At 40.2% G+C, this 22,060-nt stretch overlaps 4 non-coding genes across 4 annotated transcripts; all 4 read right to left on the bottom strand.

Moving 5' to 3' along the window:
• Positions 1-2,087: 2,087 nt before the first annotated feature.
• On the bottom strand, positions 2,088-2,159 carry TRNAA-UGC (transfer RNA alanine (anticodon UGC)). Its single transcript has one exon. It is a non-coding gene; the product is annotated as a tRNA-Ala (tRNA).
• Positions 2,160-4,069: 1,910 nt separating this feature from the next.
• TRNAF-GAA (transfer RNA phenylalanine (anticodon GAA)) lies at positions 4,070-4,142 on the bottom strand. Its single transcript has one exon. It is a non-coding gene; the product is annotated as a tRNA-Phe (tRNA).
• Positions 4,143-14,780: 10,638 nt separating this feature from the next.
• Positions 14,781-14,852, bottom strand: TRNAA-CGC (transfer RNA alanine (anticodon CGC)). The gene has a single exon. It is a non-coding gene; the product is annotated as a tRNA-Ala (tRNA).
• Positions 14,853-20,004: 5,152 nt separating this feature from the next.
• On the bottom strand, positions 20,005-20,076 carry TRNAA-AGC (transfer RNA alanine (anticodon AGC)). Its single transcript has one exon. It is a non-coding gene; the product is annotated as a tRNA-Ala (tRNA).
• Between the last annotated feature and the right edge of the window lie 1,984 nt (positions 20,077-22,060).

Consider the following 22,060-nt stretch of genomic DNA (forward strand, 5'->3'; position numbering starts at 1 on the left):
AGAGTTGGCAACTTCAACATCTCTCTCCGAATAATTGATGGAACAACTAAACAGAAAATAACCAAGGGTACAGGAAAACTCAAAAACACCATCAACCAATAGAATCCATAAACAGAACAGTTCATCCAATATGAGCAGAGTGCACATTCTTTTCAAATCTATCAGAACGTATAGAACATATCCTGGGACGTAAAACAAACCTCAACAAATTGAATAGAATTGACTGGTACAGTGTGTTCTTTGACCACAGTGAAATCAAACAAAAAATTAGTCACAGAAAGATGAGGCAGATATTTAAACACTTGGAAACTAAACAACACAGTTCTGAATAACTCAGGGAACATACTTTGCTGTACAGCAAAAATTGACAGAACATTGTAAATCAACTATAATAAAAAATTTTAATTAAAAATAAAAAATAACTCGGGGAATAAAGGGGAAGTGCCAATGGAGATTAAAAAATAAATAGAAAAAATAAAAATACAAGGTATCAAAAATTCTGATACACTAAAGCAGCATTAAAATTTCTGATCCATATTAAAACGGCACTGAGAAGGAAATTTATAGCAGTCAATGAACACAAGAAAAGAAAAATGTTTTCTATGTCAAATTAGTTTTCTATGTTTTCACTGAGACAGCCAAGGGAAAAAGAGCAAAAGAAACCCAAGGCAAGCAGAAGGAAGAAAATAATAATAATAATAATAATAATAATAATAATAATAAAATACCTTTGCCAACGCCTGGGCCAGCACCGTGGTCGGGAAATCTCGCATCGGTTTGTTTCCCCAGCTGCTGGGGCTCTGGTTCCGAGACGCACGAAGGCCAAGAACAGACAGCAGGATGCTGCACCGACTTTTTATAAGGAGTTTCAGCCTCTGAGCACGACGTGCAAAATGAAATAGCCGTTTGCCAAGTTAGTTCTTCAGATGCCATAGTTCCTGCGGAAAAGGTAGACGCTTCCCACCTTCAGCCACAATTTGGTGCCACAGTCAGCTCAGGTACTAGCTTTGGAGGAAGTCCTACATTATCTCTGATGGGCTAAGCCAGAAATCGACCTTGTTTAAAATATCTCTCCGCTGATTCTGAAAATCAGCCAGGCTTGCTTGGCCGTTCTCGGCCGTTGAGACTCCATTCTCGGCCGTTGAGACTCCATTCTCGGCCGTTGAGACGCTCTGAGAGCTGAGATGCGTGGGAAAGTTAACACCCGGAGGGCAATTCATGCGTCAAGGGAAAGCATGATAACGAAAGGGAGGCTGAGACCCTGTGGGGTCCGCGGCTGCAGCAGTTGCAGCGGCTCCAGGAAGGTGAAGGAGAGAAAAAGTGGAGAGTGCTTAAATTGGCATAAAATTTGGATGGGCGGAGAGGCAATGAGCATCCCTGCTATCCGTCTCTGCTGCGCTCTGTCTGGGTACGTGGGAAGCAGGCAGGCCCATTCCAGGTGAAAGAAGTGAGCTGAAAGCGCTTTTCCGCAGGAAGAGCCCCTTCGTTTGCCCAAGACTGTCACGGGCTTTCAGAGCGCCTCGCTGCTCTTCCCGTTGTTGGAACACTTGAGAGAGTCCATGTAGTTGAGTTTCCGTTTTCGGTGCGTCCGGGTGGTATTTGCGGTTTCCGACCGCGCGGCAGGGAAGCCACAGAGTCTCAGTCTCCACGTGCCAGTGGTAGCAGAAGCCTTTAAAGCAGAAACAGGATCCGCCTGCACCTTCAGGCTTCAGCACCTGGGGTATAGGTAGGAATGAATCTTTTTTTAGTGTGTTGAGTTTGTAATACAAGATACGAAAAATAAGATAGGTAAGGAGGTAATTGAATATTTTTAATAATGTGAAATAGTCTTCAGAAATGCAGTCACCTCATTCTTAAATAGTCAATGTACAGGGCGTCAGGACCAAGGGTTCTTTTTCCCCTTTCTTTTTGTCTTCCTTCTGTTGTTAAAGTCGCCTTGGTGAGATCGAGGCTCAAGATCAAGCAAAAGGTGAGGGTATTCATTGGAAACCTTTAGATTATGTTTTTTACTTTATGTACACTGGACTGTAACGAAAAGAAGGTTGAGGAGCCAAACTCTACTATTGCTTGAGAAACAAGTTGGCTTCTGGAGGTGCCGGGGATCGAACCCGGGGCCTCATACATGCAAAGCATGCGCTCTACCACTGAGCTACACCCCCTCCTCCACAGTGCTCCTCATTGCTTCTGTAGGGATAAACTTTATTTCTTGGCGTTCTGGGTCCCTAAGCGTTTTTTGGTAGTAGTATTGATGCCGAGGGACTCTAGGCAAGAGACTCTTTGGGAACCAAAGGATACTGATGCTTTAGAGTATGCAACTTGAAATGGAAGGTGAAAGATTGGAAACGTGTCAAATAACCCTAAGAAGTTTCCACCGTGGCTTTAAAACATAGTTGGGTTCCCTTTAATTATGTTTCACAAGAGATCAAATCAGGTCCCAGTTTTCAGCTCTTTTGATTTCCTCCAGATGTCTTAACTTGAGACATAAGGCTATCAACATTAATTTTTTTTCCTGCTTCAAACGGTTCATATTTGTCTTTGGTTCCATCGAAATACTAAGGACCAGGTTTGACAGAGGAAAGCAATGACCAGTTTAAAAACCCTAGAGTGATGCAGTCAGCATTGCATTGTAAGGGACTTTTCTAATCTAGGCATCAGGATGATTTAGAGACCCTGCCAATAATCCAAAATCTCTTCTTCATGAGGTATTCATAAGGCATGAATGAAAAAAACAGCTTGAGAGTTGGAGAGGAGTATTAAATTATGAGAGCTAGACTGAAGACAAATAGCCCCAAGATTTTAGGGATAACGAAAAAGAGTATTTATCTACGTTTTCATTCATTCATTTATTTAGGGGAGGGGAAGCCGTGTCATTACCGAACAGAAGAAAATTCACAAAAAGGGGAGGTTTTAAAAATCTTTTGGAAACAGGATGAGGACTGGAAAATGGAGAAGATGAGCTAGATTTGATCATGATCATCATTCAAGATCTACGTGGCCAACACTTGTGAGAATGTTGTATGGTGAATTCAGGTAATTACCTGGGTCTCCAGCCTTGGGTTTGTGAATAATCAGTAGACACAAGTATGTGGAGGTGGATAAGGACAGAAAAGTGTGCTCATTAGTGATATTTTAGAAAAATAAATTTGTTTCTGGACAGCTCTCAAACTCTGGGATTTACAGTGGTTAAGACTATGTTCTTTGAACTACTTAAAAAGACTACAAGAAAACCCATTTCCTGGCATAATATTTCAAGGGGTTAACTTTTTATCCTTCTGGTTTGCCCATTTATGAACTTTTCCCAATATTCATAAAATAACACTGAGTCCCTTCTGAAATGGGAAGAATATGATTTACCTGGCAGACTTTTCTTTTAGTTGGCTCATGAATTTTTTAGCTCATGAAATGCTGAGGAGGATTATCTTGATTATTTGATATAAAATATTAGGGTTATGATAATTTCCAATATTAGGAAAGATGGGAGGACCACAGCTTGGTCACAATGTTGTGTTGCATCTGGAGAAAACTGCATGTCTATGGGGTTCTGAGGAATTCCTAATAGTAACATATGCTTTTTTTTTTCTTTTTGCCCCTTGAATAAAGAGGGAATTTTTAAAATTAAATATCTAGAGCTATAAAAATATTGAATGACTATGTTTATACTTGAAACTAATATGATATTGTAAATCAACTAAACAATTTTTAAAAAATCTATAGTGATCTTCAGACTATAGAGTCATCTAATATAAAATTTTTCTGAGTAATTAAACACCTAAATTTAGAGACAGAACACACTGACACCATATATACTCAATTCAGAAAATCTAAAAATATGTAACATGTATGTTTAAGCCTGCACTGTCCAAAATAGTAGCCACTAGCCTCTTTGAGAATTAAACACTTGAACAATTGAGCTGTTGGGTAAGTGTAACATATATACATATATACATACATACGCACACATATTCCTTGACTGTATTTGCAAAAAGCAGGAAAAAGTTGTAGTTATATACAGACTTTGTGAATTGGGGAACAAGGTTGTATAACATTCACACCAAGGTAAAAGCAGAGTTGCCGAAACCCGGGATTGAACCAGGGACCTTTAGATCTTCAGTCTAATGCTCTCCCAACTGAGCCATTTCAGCCCCCTGATTTTCCCTTCTTTACTTGTTTTCTCAAAATATTAAAGTTAGTCCACTCTTGCTTTGTTCAATATCATTCATTTGTTTGCTCAAAAATATGTGGGCTCCCCTGAAAACCATGTCTAAAAACAGGACCTAGTTTTTGGAGAGAGTGGATGGGTTGGTAAAGGAGGAGGGAAGTAAAGGGAGAGAAACAGGTACAGAAAGATGTATTTCTGCTTTGTCGCCTTGGGCTATTCCACTGCTCAAAGACTGCTCAGAAAACTAAGGGAATTCAAAATGAAATTATCAAGCCTCATCTTTTGGTTCTTCTTCTTCTTCTTCAATGACAAGGCTAAGAGGACTATTGGGCATGTTAATGTGAAGATGGGCTTCTTGCTTAGGATTGAAGAAATCCTGAAGGAGCCAATTCTTTCCTGTATTCACTTCCTTTTCCTTGTCTTCCTTGTACTGACACACCACCCTGGGTTATACAGAGACACAGAGTAGACACTGGAAGCAATTAAGAGCAATCCATCAGATAATGTGTTTATTTCCATGTGACAAAGCAAAATGTATTTTTAGAAGGACAAAAGTAGAGGCATGTGTATGGTTTTGAATCCTCTCATAAGGAAAGGACATACCACCACTGAAAAACACCTCTCACAGCAGAAAGGTCTTGAAGATCCTCCTTGAAATAGTAACCATATTTCTGAGGGGACTTCGAAGATATCCACTGTCTTAAATCCCACTATTTCTTTAAACCTGTAGACTATATCCTCTTAAGCTACTACAGGAGGAGAAATGAAAGGATCGTAAGCCAAATAACACTGTTTCTGCTCCTAAGACATTTCATCATATCAGTTCTTCAAAGTTCCCTTCCCAACATTATTTCTGCAACCACCAGAAAAGATCTCTGGATGCAACTCTCTTCTGACTTCAAGCTCTCTCTCCTTTTCTCTTTCCTATCTTTACAAAGTTTTCCAAGTCTTTTCCTCCTTAAGAAAAGATGAATTACAATCTGAGAGAAGATATTTCAGTATTTTTTACAAAAGACCCTGTCTATGAAGAACTTCTACAAAACACCAAGAAAAAAGACTAAAATCTCATTTAAAAAGAGCAAACTAACACACATTTCTCAAAAAAGAGGTTACTTCACATCTCCTCAGAAAAGAAAATCATGGACTTGGAGAAAAGACTTGTGGCTGCCTGATGGGAGGGGGAGGGAGTGGGAGGGATCGAGAGATTGGGCTTATTAGACACAACTTAGAATAGATTTACAAGGAGATCCTGCTGAGTAGCATTGAGAATTTTGTCTAGATACTCATGTTGCAACAGAACAAAGGGTGGGGGGAAAAAATGTAATTGTAATGTATACATGTAAGGAGAACTTGACCCCCTTGCTGTACAGTGGGAAAATTTAAAAAAAAAGAGAAGAGTTCCCGTCGTGGCGCAGTGGTTAATGAATCCGACTAGTAACCATGAAGTTGAGGGTTCGGTCCCTGCCCTTGCTCAGTGGGTTAAGGATCCGGCGTTGCCGTGAGCTGTGGTGTAGGTTGCAGACGCGGCTCGGATCCCGCGTTGCTGTGGCTCTGGCGTAGGCCGGAGACTACAGCTCCGATTAGACTCCTAGCCTGGGAACATCCATATGCCGCCGGAGCGGCCCAAAGAAATAGCAAAAATAAATAAATAAAAAAGACCCCAAAAATAAATAAATAAAATAAAAAATAAAGAGGTTACTTCAAATAGCCAAGAAGCAATTTAAAAGGTGCCCATGGAGTTCCCGTCGTGGCGCAGTGGTTAACGAATCCGACTAGTAACCATGAAGTTGAGGGTTCGGTCCCTGGCCTTGCTCAGCGGGTTAAGGATCCGGCGTTGCCGTGAGCTGTGGTGTAGGTTGCAGACGCGGCTCGGATCCCGCGTTGCTGTGGCTCTGGCGTAGGCCGGAGACTACAGCTCCGATTAGACCCCTAGCCTGGGAACATCCATATGCCGCCGGAGCGGCCCAAAGAAATAGCAAAAATAAATAAATAAAAAAGACCCCAAAAATAAATAAATAAAATAAAAAATAAAGAGGTTACTTCAAATAGCCAAGAAGCAATTTAAAAGGTGCCCATGGAGTTCCCGTCGTGGCGCAGTGGTTAACGAATCCGACTAGTAACCATGAAGTTGAGGGTTCGGTCCCTGGCCTTGCTCAGCGGGTTAACGATCCGGCGTTGCCATGAGCTGTAGTGTAGGTTGCAGACGCGGCTGTGGTGTAGGTTGCAGACGCGGCTCAGATCCCGCGTTGCTGTGGCTCTGCTGTAGGCCGGTGGCTACTACTACAGCTCCGATTCAACCCCTAGCCTGGGAACCTCCATATGCCGCGGGAGCGGCCCAAGAAATAGCAACAACAACAAAAAGACAAAAAAATAATAATAATAATAAAATAAAAGGTGCCCAACATCATTTTTCTCAAGGAAATGCAAATTTAAAAATGAAATAATACCACTCTTCACCAGAATCACTTAAGAGAACTGACAGACAATATCAAATGCTGCTAAGCATGTGAAGTGACTGGAATACTCACACACTGCTGATGTGACTGTAAACTGGTACAGCCACAATGGGAATATTGACTAAAACTAATACACATAGAAATTATGAACTTGCAACTCCACAGCTACATTTATACCCAAGAGAAATGCATGAGTATCTCCCTTGAAAGACATATACAGGAATGCTAGTGGCAGCATTAGACATTTCAGCCCCAAATTAGGAGCACTCCAAATGTATATCAACAATAAAATGAACTAAGAAGTTGTGAAGAACAGTATTCATACAATGGAATACTACAGAGCAGTGGTTAAAAACTACTGCTACTAGCAACAATATGGATCATTAAACTTAAAAAAAAATTGAAAGTCCCCATATTCAAAAGAGTACATGTTGCATGATTCTATTTATGTTATTTCAAAACACAAGAAAAACTAATCTATGGCAACAGAGGTCAGAGAGTGGTATTGCTTGGGATGAGGCCCAAAGAAGCTGTTGGGGGGGCTCAAAAATCATGTATATTTGCCAGAGCTCTTGGTTACATGGGCATGTGCATATGTAATAACCTGTCAAGCTGAAATAATTAAGTTTTATGCATTTTGGTTTATATTATTTAAGCCTCCATTTATTTTTTTATAATGATTTTTATTTTTTCCATTATAGTTAGTTTACAGTGTTCGATCAATTTTCTACTGTACAGCAAGGTGACCCAGTCACACATACATGTATACATTCTTTTTTCTCACATTATCCTCCATCATGCTCCATCATAAGTGACTAGATATAGTTTCCAGTGCTATATAGCAGGATCTCATTGCTTATCCATTCCAAAGGCAGTAGTTTGCATCTATTAACCCCAAATTCCCAATCTATCCCACTCCTTCCTGCTCCGTCTTGGCAACCACAAGTCTGTTCTCCATGTCCATGATTTTCTTTTCTGTGGAAAGTTTCATTTGTGCCATATATTGGATTCCAGATATACGTGATATCATATTGTATTCGTCTTTCTCTTTCTGACTTACTTCACTAAGTATAAGGGTCTCTAGTTCCATCCATGTTGCTGCAAATGGCATTATTTTGTTCTTTTTTATGACTGAGTAGTATTCCATTGTGTATATATACCATATTCTCTTAATCCATTCCTCTGTCAATGGACATTTAAGTTGTTTCCATGTCTTGGCTATTGTGAATAGCGCTGGAATGAACATGTGGGTGTATGCGTCTTTTGCAAGGAGAGTTTTGTCAAGATATATGCCCAAGAGGGGGATCTCTGGGTCATATGGTAGTTCTATGTATAGTTTTCTAAGGTACCTCCATACTGTTTTCCATAATGGTTGTACCAATTTAAGCTCCCACCAACAGTGCAGGAGGGTTCCCTTTTCTCCATGCCCCCTCCAGCACTCATTATCTGTGGACTTATTAATATGGCCATTCCAACTGGTGTGAGGTAAGCTTCAATTTAAATAACAAGAAAAAGGAGAAGAAAAAAAGATCTTCTTGGATACCTCCTCACCTCCAATACATCTTATCTCATAATTAGGGTTTTTCAGAGTGTGGTCTGACTGAGACTTGCTTTTTTTACCCATCAGTGAGCATTAGAAGCATTTTATAAAAATTGGACAGTACCAGGACATTGGACTCCTTTTGTTAAATAAAGTAGAAACAATTTCAAGGGCTTTCAGAATTTCAGAAACAATCATCTCTGGAGTGAGGAAACAGCAGCACCATGGACCACCCACCAAGCGAATTTTAATAAATCCCTGCGTATATCTGGACAGATTCTCAAATAATCTCCGATGTGGAAAAAGTTGAGGTTTTTGTCGTTAGTCAAAATTTGGAGTGGAAATTCAGATTCAAGTTTTTGGATGACTTCCTCCAAAAATACTTTAGATTCTCTTACAGAGTCTTTCTCCCCTCAATCCATGCACCTTACTCCATACCAGAACAAGTCTCAGCCTATGTTGGTGAAAGCCTGAGCGAGGGAACAGAAGAAAGAAAAGAAATTAGAAAGCTAGGTGGAAAGTAAAATACCAGCTACACGTGAGTCTCAACACGTGCATAAATACTAGTACTGCGCTGAGCTACAGTGAAAATTTCCTTCAGAAGCACACGAGAGGGAAAAGGAGAAAAAGGTGAGAGGGGAGGAGGGCAAAGGCAAAGCATCCTCAAAAAGATTAGGATTTGAGGGAAGGGAGGGAGGGGGGGCGTCTAAGTTCCACATCTCTATTGCTTCGTCCAAGTTGGAGGGAGGAGATGCGCTGTTCTCTCAAGGGAGCTAGGCTTGTTGCGGAAGAGGATCTGGCTCCTTTTGCCGACTCTGTCGTGGTTTCGGGAGCGCCTCACGGCTCTTTCCATCGCTGGATGGACAGGCTGAGGCCTTTGGGGGACGCACTGAGGGTGAACTTCTGTTTGAAGTTCAGGAACCGCTGGGGTTGGCAGCTTGTGAGGGAGGTGCAGGGGTGCCCCAGTGTCCGCACGCGGATGCGGCGGGAGCAGAGGGACAGAAGAAGAGGGATCCGTCGGCCGGCAGCTTTGAGATTGAACACAACCGAGACCGTGGAAGCGTCTCATTTTTTTTTTAAGGTTTTGCTGGCAATGCAAACGATAAGAAAGTTCCCCTTTGCTTGCTCCACATATTTCTAGCTCTTAGACGCTTCCAGAAACACAACTTTCTCCTGAAGAAACTCTTGCGGGCTTTTGCGACAGGCTCCTTTGTTCCTCACATAATGCTCTTGGCTCAAAAGTAGTCTGAAGAATCACCTATACTGCAATATAAAATAAAAAATTAAACAACAACAAAGGAGTCTAAAGAGCTGGGCAGGGTCTGAAGACTCTGGTTGCAAAAAGCCTCAGCTTTTAGTGGTACCTACAGAGGAAGCCACCTCTCCTCACTCCTGGTACAGGCGCAGAGGCAATACACGTGAGTCCTCACACTTCAAGTGGATGACCTCAAAATTGGTTGAACAGGTGGCTTGTGACCCTGGTGGACAGTAGTTACAGCTTCTGGAGAGTAAGAGAAGGGAATGAGGTGGTATGGAAGACCTCCAGACTTCTTGGCTTCTGTAGCTGGAAAGAGAGACTGCTTTTCTGCTTTCTGAGAGTTCAGCAGCTTGCTTGGTTTTCCCTTTAGTGGCTAGATTTTTTTTTTTTAAACAATATGATATTAAGATGCTTGACAGTGTATCCTCCTGTGCATCTCTACTTAAGCAATGTGATACCAGATTCTGAAACTGTGCAAAGACCTCTGATCTGGAGATATGAGTTGTTCAGCAGTTTGGAAGAAGGGTGACCCTGGAGAGTAGGTAGAGTAAGGTTGAAAAGGATCTACTGGAATTGGGAGAATAAGAATTCATTTTTTATTTGTGCAAAACAAGGAAATGAGCTTTTGCCTAGACTGATCTTAGACCCTGGAGTTCAGAATGTTTGCCATTTCAGATGAAAACTTTCTTAGAATAGTCAAAGAAGTACTATTTGCCTTGATAAATTTCTGCTGAGGTGACTATCTTTTCATCATTTGTCATTTGTTTGTAGTTAAGTGGCTTTTTTTTTTTTTGTAAGCACCAGAGTTTGAGGGTCTCTGACTGGGAAAACAACAACCAATACATCAAGTCCTTGACTTCTGGCAAGAAAATTCTAATGAAATATTTTGGTGAAAGCTTTTCCACCTTGGCCTTCTGCAACCTGGGATAGGAAGGAGCTAGAATTACAGAACCACAAAAGAACTTGAGCGCTTAACTTTCTGATCCAGAATCAGAGGGCCTGTCCATTAGGCCGCACAGACCTACATTTGCTGTTGCTTTCAGATTCTGTACAACTGGAAATTGGGTGGGGAAAACTGCTACTTGCTTTTTTGTAACCTATTGACAGTGGTCCACGTCCTAGTGATTGCTGAGAGTGCTTGTCGAGATTGGGCAAATAACAGAATTAACAATGAATAACTTTAATAAAAGAGTGAAATAACCCTCCCCACGTCCCAAAGAGGTTAAAAAAGAATTGAATTTCCAAAGCCAAGACAAACTCACTTTGTCAAAGACGTTTTTCAGCTGAAGAGCTAGACAGGGTATGGCTGAGTCAGAAAACAAGAATCTGAGACCTCATTCATGCTAAGAGTGTGCTCTGTCACTGAACTACACTTTCCGTGTGTGCACTACCCTCTCAGAAGGTTTTTGTGATGTTATAGTGACTGCCACTATACTCCTTACACTTACGACCTCCTCTCCCAGAGACAGCTACTTTAGGAAAAAGGAACATTAATGGCAGAAAAAAAGGCACTGTTCCTGATTCGTGGTCAGCTCATACTCAGCCCACCTCAAAGTTAGATTCCCGTTAGATTAGGTTGCTCGGATTGCACTTGCATCCCATCACTTGGGAAGTCCCCATACACAATATCCTCCTGGAATCTTTCTATTACTTTCTGTATTCTGTTGACTCTTGGATACGTTAGTGTTTTACATAGCAAAAAAAAAAAAAAGACTCAAGTGTGTATGAAAATACTCTAAAATTAAGGATAAATAGAAACAAATCTAACTGCATTTCAAAATAACATAATCATATTGAAGAAAAAAGAGAACAAATCCAAGAAAATGTTTTATACATTTTATCCCAACTGTAACGACAAAAAAAAAAAAGTAAGCAAACCATAACTTTTATGTAGCAGGGTTATTTTTTGTAGTGTTAAGGTTATAACAATTCTTCTTCTTCCTTTTTTTTTTTTTTTTTTTTTGGCTGCACCCTTGGCATGTGGAAGTTCCCAGGCTCGGGACTGAACCCACACTGCACTGACAACAACACCAGATCCTTAACCCACTGAGCCACAAGAGAACTCCAAGAGGATAGCAATTCTGATATTTTGTGTAAATCTGTCTTATTTGTGTGTGTATGTAAACTTAGTCTTGTGTAATTGGGAAAAGGAATGCAAATACTGATGTTGGAATCCAGGGCTCTCACTGCGGAAGGAGGTAAGTAACAAAGAGCCCTGGATGGGAAATTATATCTATCCAATTTTCTTCCCCAGATCTGTTTCCTCCCAGACCCTAGAAAAAATGCTTCAGTAGCAATAAGCAATGCTTGCCCCATATCTTGATTTTTAAATACCATTCCCACTAAAAGGAACCAGAGCTGCTTGTAGGACTCATAGATTCTAGGACTAGACCGGGGGAAGTACAAGCTATCTCTCTGTGCTAGAACATAAGTGCTCAAAAATCATGAGAACAATTCAAAATGATCCAGAAGTCAACTTTAAGGGCCTCCCATGGGTCAAATCTGGGGCACTTTTAGATGAATTATGACAATGAATGGTTATAATCCTTGGATAATTAAATGAATAAATATGGAAAATAAGAAAAAATTCTATACAGGGGTATGCCAACTAATAAATGTAGATATAATAACAAAGTAGTTAAATAATTTAGCCACCATCAGAATAATGATAGATTCTTGCAAACTTCATAAATCAATGCTAAAAAACATAAATAAAATTTTGATGAGGATCAGAGTAATTTTATGGTCTGAGAGTATTTCCTTACAGACTACATATAATATAAAAGGGAAAAATAATAATTTTACAGGGGAAGAAAACTAATAGTCACAATTTTAACCACATGATCAAAGCCAACATCACCAATAATGGGAAAAACTGACTTCACATGTTGACTGGTGTGATAAAGGGAAACATCATTTCTGTGATATTCCTCCCGAATATTCGTAACCTGAATCTGATCATAGCATAAACTGAAGAACATTCTATAAACATAAATTTGAAGAACATCATTAGCCTGTGCTTTTCAAAAACATATTAGTCTCACAAAAGACAAGATTAAGAAACTGAGCCAGATTAAAGAAGACTAAGGAGTAGCTAAATTCACACGTGATCTTGAAATAGACCCTAGTTTGGGGGAGGATAAATTTCTATAAAGGATTTTATTGGTAAAATTAGCTAATATGCACTGTAAAGAAAAATAATAATAAAATAAAATAAAGGGAGTTCCTGTCGTGGTTCAGTGGTTAATGAATCCGACTAGGAACCATGAGGTTGCGGGTTCAATCCCTGGCCTCACTCAGTGGGTTAAGGATCCGGCGTTGCCGTGAGCTGTGGTGTAGGTTGCAGACGTGGCTCGGATCCCGCGTTGCTGTGGCTGTGGCGTAGGCCGGAGACTACAGCTCCGATTAGACCCCTATCCTGGGAACCTCCAAATCCTGCGGGAATGGCCCTAGAAAAGGCAAAAAGAAAAAAAAAAACAAAAAAAAAACAAAGAACCACCGTACTGTATATTACATGGCATTTTTATCAGTGTTAAATTTCCTGAATTTGATCATTGTCCTGTGGTAAGTGTCCTTACTCTTTTTTTTTTTAAGTGTCTTTACTCTTAAGAAACACACACTGAAGTGTAAAATTTTAAAAATTATGGTAAAAAAAATTACGGTGGAAGTATAAGAAGATTGTGGATAAGAATATATAATTTCAGCAGATTATCTCAAATAGTTTATGAAATAATAATATTTGTCTAAGTAAATATATATTCCATGGTTGTTGGCTATTGAGGGAGAGGCAACCCAATGTTCTGAAATGATCCCCAGATTTGGACAGTATGTGGTTCTCAAGTGGTTCCCAACCTATTTAAAACATTGCTAAGCAGAGACAAAGATGCAAATTTCCCAATGTATGTTAGAATTTAGCAGATGTTTTGCTCTATTTTCCCTTCACACCTCTTGCTCGTGAGTTACTAAGGACATTTGAGAGAGATGGATTTCTTTCTGGAGAAAGAGAATTCCCTTCCCCCTCTATTAATTCAGCAGTAAAGATGAGCACAGATAGTGATGGATTTGAAACCATAACAGTACCTTACTGGGGCCATTAGTGGACTAGAAATTTTGAGGCGTGCCTGGAAAATACAAAGCAGAAGTGATTCTATGAACAGGAAACAGTAGTGGAAATGATTGTTCCTTCACCACAGTGCAAATGTCTTAGACACTTGTGAACTATTTATCTTCTTGTTTTGGAAGCTAATAATTTCCATTTTGACATACATTCGAAAAATTTTTTTCTTGATAATTCTTCATAGTTGGCCTATTTGATGTTAACTGACATTTCCAGGCAGAATTTTATTTAAAGATTTGAAAAGAAGAAAAACAGATGAGTGATAAAATAAAAGGAAATTGGATAGTATGAAACAGCATAACCTGTTTATGCTATGGTATGCATAAGCTATCTGAGTCATGTAAAGCAGATTTTTTTTCTTCTTCTTCAGGTTTAATAGGACTCTAGCTTCTGACAGCTGTCCTTACCTTGTAGCATCCACTTGCTCACTCATCTAGCACTCTCTGGCTTATTGTTGGACCACACTGTTGACAAGAGAGAGAGTAGAGAAATCAGAGGGAAGAGTTCCTGATTCTCATCCTAAAACTTAGAAACTAAAAGTTTTCCCTGAGTCCTCTTACTTTCTTCTTTTCCCCTCCTCTCAGTAATAGGGGAAAATAGAAGCCAAGGTGGTAAGTTTGCTAAGATGATGACTTGTTTTGAGTTTAGGGGATCCTGCATTTAATAGGCTGAATAATGTCTCTGAAGATAGCCGGTTCCAATACCCAGAACCTGGGAATGTTACCCTATATGGAAAAAGTGTCTTTGCAGATGTGATTTCATTAAGGATCTTGAAATGGGGAGATTACTCTGGATTATGCCGGTAGGTTCGATGTATGTGTCCTTCAAAGAGAGGCAGAAGGAGATTTCACACACAGAGAGGAGAAGGCAGTGTGACCAGAGGCAGAGATTGAAGCAATGCAGCCACAAGCCAAGGAATGACAGTAGCTACCTGGAAGAGGCAAGAACCCCCTAGAGCCCTCAAAGGGATCACCACTCCGCCAACACCCTGATGTGGGTCTGATGATACTAATTTTGGACTTCTGGACTCCAGAAGGTAACCATAGAAAACTAATTGACCTGGTAAACTTCTACTCTGCCAGCTGCCATGAATAGTTTTGAGGCTCATAAAATATAAATAGTGCAGCATTAAAATGAACGGCTTGGGCCATGTGTTTACTTTTCTTGTGAGCCGGCAAAGAGTAAAGGAATCAAGAAAAAACCGCTCAATCTGCTCTTGGTTAGTAATTTGCAAAAAGGCAACTGTTGGTTGGAGGTGCCGGGGATTGAACCCGGGGCCTCGTACATGCGAAGCACGCGCTCTACCACTGAGCTACACCCCCTCACCGAAGGTCAGCTTATGGAGATTCGATAAGGAATATCTTCCTTGGGCCCCTCTCTCCCCAACTGCGGTTTATTATAGTAGCACTGGGTGTTGGAGCAAGATTTATGATGGCTTTAAGATAGAGGACCCCAGGGAGCTGTAGAAGCAGACCGATTCTTTAGCAAATAAAACAAAATGGAATGAAAAATACTGAAAACGTGTCAGAAAATTGACCAGCTTTTCCTTAAACAAAGCATTATTTGCTGTTTGCACCAAAAGAATGTTAAGGGCAATATTTTAATGGGAAACCCCTAGGTGAAAATAAAAACCACAGACGATTCCTTCAGCGATTCACTCTCAACCTTTGAATCATTTTTATACATTCTGAAGGTAACTCAGAAGGTTCATAGAATAGTCTACAGAATAGTGCTCAAGGCTTGAACTAAAACGTAGATTCAGGGGTGGAAAGACGTGTGGAATTTTAAAAGCAAGTTAGTAGGTAGCCAGACACAAGTTGGAGAGACCTATTGGATTTACAGAGCAAGAAACAAAATGGGAGGCACATAAAAGAGAGTTCGGTCATTTAAGAAACAGGAAGAAAAGCAAAAAAGAGATTTGTTGTCTTCCTCCCCCCTCCCCTCTTGTTCCCCTCCTCCGGCTCCTCCTTCTCCTTCTTCACTTTTCCTTCTCCTTCTTCCTCTCCCCACCTCCTCCTTTATCTTTGTCTTCATCTTCTTCAGAATGGAAGAGAGATTATGAGAAGGAGATGAGGTTGGTCTTGGATATGCTGAATTTAACATATCCATCCACAGGTTCCGCCTGTCAACTCAGTCCAGTGCTCTGAACCAATGCTTGGGGGTGGGAGTGATCAGAAGGCACACGCATTTTGAGAGTAAGGAGAATGAGAACTCAAAGTGTGCTTTAGAGATCAGGAACTCTTTTACCTAGAGTTGTGCAAAGCAAAAAAAAAAAAAAAATTGTTTTTAACTTTTCCTAGTCTGATCTTAAACACTAGGATTCACACTGGTTAGCACCATGGCATTGAAACTTCCATAGAAGATTCAGAAAGACTCATTTCCTGGTACCAGACTTCCAGAGGTGTTACCTCTTCCTCATTCATCTTATGCTTTTGCCTATATTAGTAAATATATCATTGAGTATCTTTTGAAATTGAGAGAAACCTTATTGGCCTAGCATAATTTCTTTCTCACTTGGCTCATGGGGCTGGTAGAACAGATAGAATGAAACAGAAGTGGCAGGTTTCAGAGTTCCTGCTGTGGTGCAGCAGGTTAGTGATCCAGCTTGTCTATGTGGTGGTGGCAGTTTGATCCCTGGAAACATATGGAAGTGGGTTAAGGATCTGGTGCAGCTGTCAGATTCAATCCATATGCTTCAGGTATGGCCAAAAAAAAAAAAAAAAGAAGTGCAGGTTTCACTGAAACTGAGTGCTAAAGATAGTTTATCAATTTTCTGGGACAACAATTAGCAGATATATACATACAATGCTATTCGAATGCATCTAAAACCAGAGAGAAAATTGTAACTAGTCAGGTGCCATCTTTTAAAAGTTGACAGATGAGGATGAATGGATAAAGAAGATGTGATATATATACATCACATCTTTATATATATATATATAAACAGAAACATAGGTGGAGCTTGAATACATTATACTAAGTGACATGTCAGAGAAAGACAAATACTGTATGATGTCCCTTATATGTGGAACCTTACCAAAAAAAAAAACTGGAAAAAACAGAGGAATGGTGCTTACCAAAGACATGAGTGGGGAATTGGAGAGACCTTGTTTAAGGGTACATATTTGCAACTGGTAGATAAATAAGTCCTGGAGCTCTAATAAACAGTACAGGGATTATAGACCACAAAACTATAGTGAAAACATTTAACTTGCTAAGAGACTTAATTGTTTCTACCACTAGAAGAAATGATAATATGTGATGCAACAGAGACATTAGCTAACACACACAGTTGACAGACTAAAAGGGGTAAATTATTCACGTAAAAAGCTTTTATGTCACGCTCTGGAATTTGAATGAACACTCATGATGTTCTTTGATGTTTACAACATCTCAATTTGTTGACATGGACAGAGAGGTTTAGTCATATTACTCTAAGTCTCCCATCTTTGATAGAGTAAAATAATCAAAAATCTCATTAGGGGATTAAAGATAGAAAGAGAATTTTGAGGAAGTTTGGGAGATTGTTGCAAGCTAATGACCACTCAAAAAAAGAATCCAGTAGCCTAGCAACAATCTATACTACCTTGAAGGAAGACCAGGTGCATCTAAGTGCCAGACACACTCAAGCCAAAAACCCTGATACCTAAAACACAAGATAACAGATATGGGGTTACATGAAGTCAATCTCATTACATGAAATCAAGGAGTTAATAGTCCTTGAAGAGTAGCACTTCCACATGTAGCCGAGACAGAAATATAGGTGTGTGGGGGAAACTAAGTAAAAGGGGACGTTATACCAAAACCTGAGATAATTACTACATTTTAGTATATGTTACCACCTTTTTGCTAATAAATAATTTAAATGGCACCATGACAGTCCCAATTAGGGGACTCATATAGGTTCAAAGGAGGAACCAATGATGTAAGCCTGATATCTACCCAAAAATGAGGAAGAAGGTGGTCTGACAAGACCCTCCCTACTTTTTTCTTGACTATAAAGATGTAGCTCTCTTTGTTCTCAGGACTGCTGTATTCCTTTGCCAGCCTGCCTGTATCCCTTACAAACATCCTACACTAATAAACTCACTCTCTGCCTGCCACTTTGCCTCACACTGAATTGTTCCTGCGAGTAGGCAAAAGAACCTGAGCTTCATTAAGTCCTGATACCAGGTGAGCAGTTTTAATTAAAAGACAATGGGTTGGAGTCCCCTACTAATCAGGGATCGTGGGTTTGAGTCCCATTCTGAATTTTGACTGGTTGGCATCCCACAGAAGGAGTACAGTTTCACTTTGATTGAATATGAAGAAGTTATTCCTAAAATAGGCAGTAAAGGATTAAGTAATCCTTTTTTCTATTAAATATGTCTGAAAAAACAAATCCCTGGCTTTTGAGCGACTGCATGGCCTAATGGACACTATCTGCTTTCATATTCCTGGGCCACTAGTCCTGTCCAACTGCCACCTCTCACACATTCATAGAAGGTCTCTCACACACACCTCCTTTCCCTCTCAGAGCACCTTAATCTTTAATTCTTCCCTAAACAAAGCGAAACAAAAGATGAGCTTGTTGAAGGATAGAGCCCCCAATTAAAACAGAACTGAATTTCCAGAATTCATCTACGATGCACTTTAAAATGAATCATTTTGTCTTGGGCCAAAATTAGACACAGCTCGTCCTCAAAAAAGTACATCAGTTTATCACATGTTGTCTTTATTGCATATAATTTTTTGAAATTTCCATCTTATGTTTTCTATAGTTTTCTCATAATAAGCTCTGGGCTTTTCCACGCCATCATCTTCTCCTTTAAATTACAGAGGTGAATTTCCTTGTAGAAGTCTATTGTTGGAAGGGAAAGAAAATTTCCATCTGGACCTGAGCCCTAACATAATACATAAAAATACTGGTAGTGATTCATCATATTCTTTGCATGTTTTGTCTATTTTCCTTTTGCAACTGGATGAATTCTATGGCTGGGGCATGTGAATACATTTCTCCTGACACAGTGAACATAAGTGGCAAAGAGTCATTATAAAACTGTACTTTGAAAACAAGAAGAGAGGAAATATGTCAATAGAACAGAAAATGACCTATTGCTCCTATTAAAGAAAGTCTAGCTCCTGAGCACTAGCTCTGAATCTTTCTTTGAAAAGATAAAGCCCAAAGCCAAGACGCTTTAACTTGAGAAAGACCTTATCCTATTTAAAACATTGCTGAGAGTTCCCTAGTGGTGCAGTGGGTTAAGGATTTGGTGCTGTCACCACTGTGGCTGGGGTCACTGCTGTGACACAGGTTGGATCCCTGGCCCTGGATCCACGCCTCAAGGGTGGGCAAAAACAAAAACAAGAGTTGCTAAGCAGAAACAAAGATACCAATTTCCACATTCATGTTGCAAGTTAGTATAACCTTGATTGCAAAACCTGCAAAATTTGTATATAAAAGACAGTTTCACATCAAATTAAATTATATATACTGATTCAAAATATTAATAAATATCATATTACTATGAGGGGGGAAACAGCGTCAATCATTAGAACACAAAATGGCTCAACAACAAATACATGTTTTTCGATTGTTTTTTCTACATTACAATAGATATTGAAAAATTTTAAATACGACCACATAGTTATATACTCTCTTAATCCACATCACAGCGCTTAAACTAATGCTTCTCAAATTTTAATGTGCAAAAGAAACACTTGGGGATCCTGTTGAGATGCTGGCTCTGGTTCACTAGGTCTGCGTGGAGCTGACATCCTGTATTTCTAACAAGCTCTCAGCTACCACCAACTCTTGGTCCAAAGGCCTCATTGACCAGAGGTCTGGAGATTTTCTTTCCGATAGAGGGCGCAACAGTCTTGGCCAAAATTACTTCCGTTAATCATCCAAGTTACCTAGTTGAGTCCTCTTCTCGAGTAAGAGCAAAGGCAGAACAAAACCGGAAATTAATCAGTGACTTTTGAAATCTTCAGACCGAAATACTTCTTAATAGAGCTACTGTGGCCTACGTGTGACTTCTCTATATCTATTGATGAAAATAAATTTCTCAATTTCCCAGTTTGGAACGCTTCTCTTTTCTCCCCGAAACTGCAGTCTGCTCGTGGCCAATACAGCTCAGAAAACAAAAGAAACTAAGAAAAATTGGCTTGAGATTCTGTGTTTTTCTTTTATTAAATCTTTCCATCTTTACCTCTTCTTTCCTGCTCTATTAATAATACTGCAAAATGGAACTAAAGGCCAAATAAAGGGCTTGTCAATTTGGTGACATGCTTTTTGCTTTAGAATCTCAAGCTGCTAATCTGTCCTCTTTCCAATTTTTCCTCCTCTTGCTTATGCAGCTACCCTGTATGTCGCTAAGGTGGAGTAGAAATGGGGCAGCACTAATACTGATATCAAATTGTGAAATAGGTTTACTTTCTTTTTGAGCAAAGAGACAGTGGGAAGAAAAAGAAAAAAAGCGGAGGTTTAAAAACTGGAGGTGCCGGGGATTGAACCCGGGGCCTCGTGCATGCTAAGCACGCGCTCTACCACTGAGCTACACCCCCTTCCTGCACTGACGCTCTCGGGAATATATTCAAGACAATACGGTCATTTGGGGTAAATTTTGCAAATATTAAAGTAAAGATAAAAGCCAGTCTACCTAACTTTATTTTCAAACTTTTGATCTAGGTCCTATGTCACGCTTTGCTGAAAGAAGAGTAATTTGCATTTAAAAAAAAATTGCATTCTAGACCGAAAGGCCCTATTGCTAGTCCTGGGACCCTTCTCCTGTCAGTCTGGAGTCCCTTCCCTGCCTCTGTTAGAAGAGTCCCGGATGAAACATTTTCTCTTGTCTTCACTCTCCTTTCCTCTTTCCTTGCTGCTTTAAGGGACTGTCAGAAAGCCACAAAGAATAAGGGAATCCAAAAATACAGGCCGTATTAGCACCAGCAGCAGAGGGAAGACCGAAGGGCCAATGGAGCTGTTTGTTTTGGTCGCCTAGGAGAGAGGATGCTTGGGCTAAGATCGGGTCCCCTTCAGGGTAGAATAGAAGGCCTTCTAAAAAGAAGGCCACGCCTGTGACGCGCCTTAACTCTTTGTAAAACTCTCTGCACAGCTGGACTGGTTCACTAAACGCATTCTTCTCTGAGGCTCTAAGTCTCTCTCTTCTAGCCCCACAAACCTACAGAGCCTCAGATAACACTGGGGAAGACGCTTATATGAGCAAAAGTCATAATAAGTTAATGCGGTAAATAACACCTCCCCAATCAGAGATTAAAGGACATTAATAACAATGACAAATAATGAATAAAGTATTCCATTCAAGATATTAGAAAATGAACAAAATAAGCCCAGGAAGAATGCTGAAGGAAGGGTTGATAAAGACAAACTAAAAAAAACGAGTTTTTAAAAAGTAGAACAAATACGAGCTCCCTGGTGGCCTAGCAGTTAAGGATTCGGCTTGTGCTGTCACTGCTGTGGCTCAGGTTACCGCTGGGGTGAGGGGTTTGATCCCTGGCCTGGGAATTTCCACATTGGGGAGGAGGGGCACGGCTAGACAAACAGACAAACAAAACTAAACAAAAAGAGCTGAAAGGAGATTCTGATTTCCTAGCTGGTGCTTGTCGAGATTTTGCTTTGAAGCATGATTTAAAGTAAGTGGGGAATTCCTGGGAGTTTGGGATGGAAATGTTCTAAAATTAGGTTGTGATGATGGTGGTACAACTGTAAATATAATAAAATTTACTGAATTATTTTAAAAACAAATAAAGTGAGAAACTCCTTTAATACTTTAGGAATGTTAGTATTTGGCACAGTTGTTCATCTCTGCAGCTGTCCCTCTGTGCTGCAGGCAGCACCTGGTTCTTTTGCATGGCGAGGATGGTGTACCTAGTGATTCTCCCTAAGAAAAGCTTAGTGGTTAAACATTGTCCAGAGGAAAAGATGAGGGAAATACCGAAGCAGAGAAAAAACGCTTCCTCTGATTTACTGATTTTTGTAAGCTCAGAAAAGACATGAATCGCATAAGCAAGTATATGTGTATATATGTATAGTGGGTTAAGGATCCTGTGTTGTCACTGCTGTGGAGTGGCTCAGGTCTCTACTGTGGGGCGGGTTCCATCCTTAGTCCAGAAACTCCCGCATGCTGCAGGCATGAGGGGAAAAAAAAAAAAAGGAGGGGGAAATTCTAAAACAGTATTCTATTAAGATCCAAGCTAGGAGTTCCCGTCGTGGCGCAGTGGTTAACGAATCTGACTAGGAACCATGAGGTTGCGGGTTCGGTCCCTGCCCTTGCTCAGTGGGTTAAGGATCCGGCGTTGCCGTGAGCTGTGGTGTAGGTTGCAGACAAGGCTCGAATCCTGTGTTGCTGTGGCCCTGGCGTAGGCTAGCGGCCACAGCTCCGATTGGACCCCTAGCCTGGGAACCTCCATATGCCGCAGGAGCGGCCCAAGAAATAGCAAAAAGACAAAAAAAAAAAAAAAAAGATCCAAGCTACAGGAGGCTGCTGCCTGTGCTGACTGCCAAGCTTTTCAGAAGCAAGAGATCTGG

Source organism: Phacochoerus africanus, chromosome 9 (assembly GCF_016906955.1).
Source record: "Phacochoerus africanus isolate WHEZ1 chromosome 9, ROS_Pafr_v1, whole genome shotgun sequence".
NCBI classification, from domain to species: Eukaryota; Metazoa; Chordata; class Mammalia; order Artiodactyla; family Suidae; genus Phacochoerus; species Phacochoerus africanus.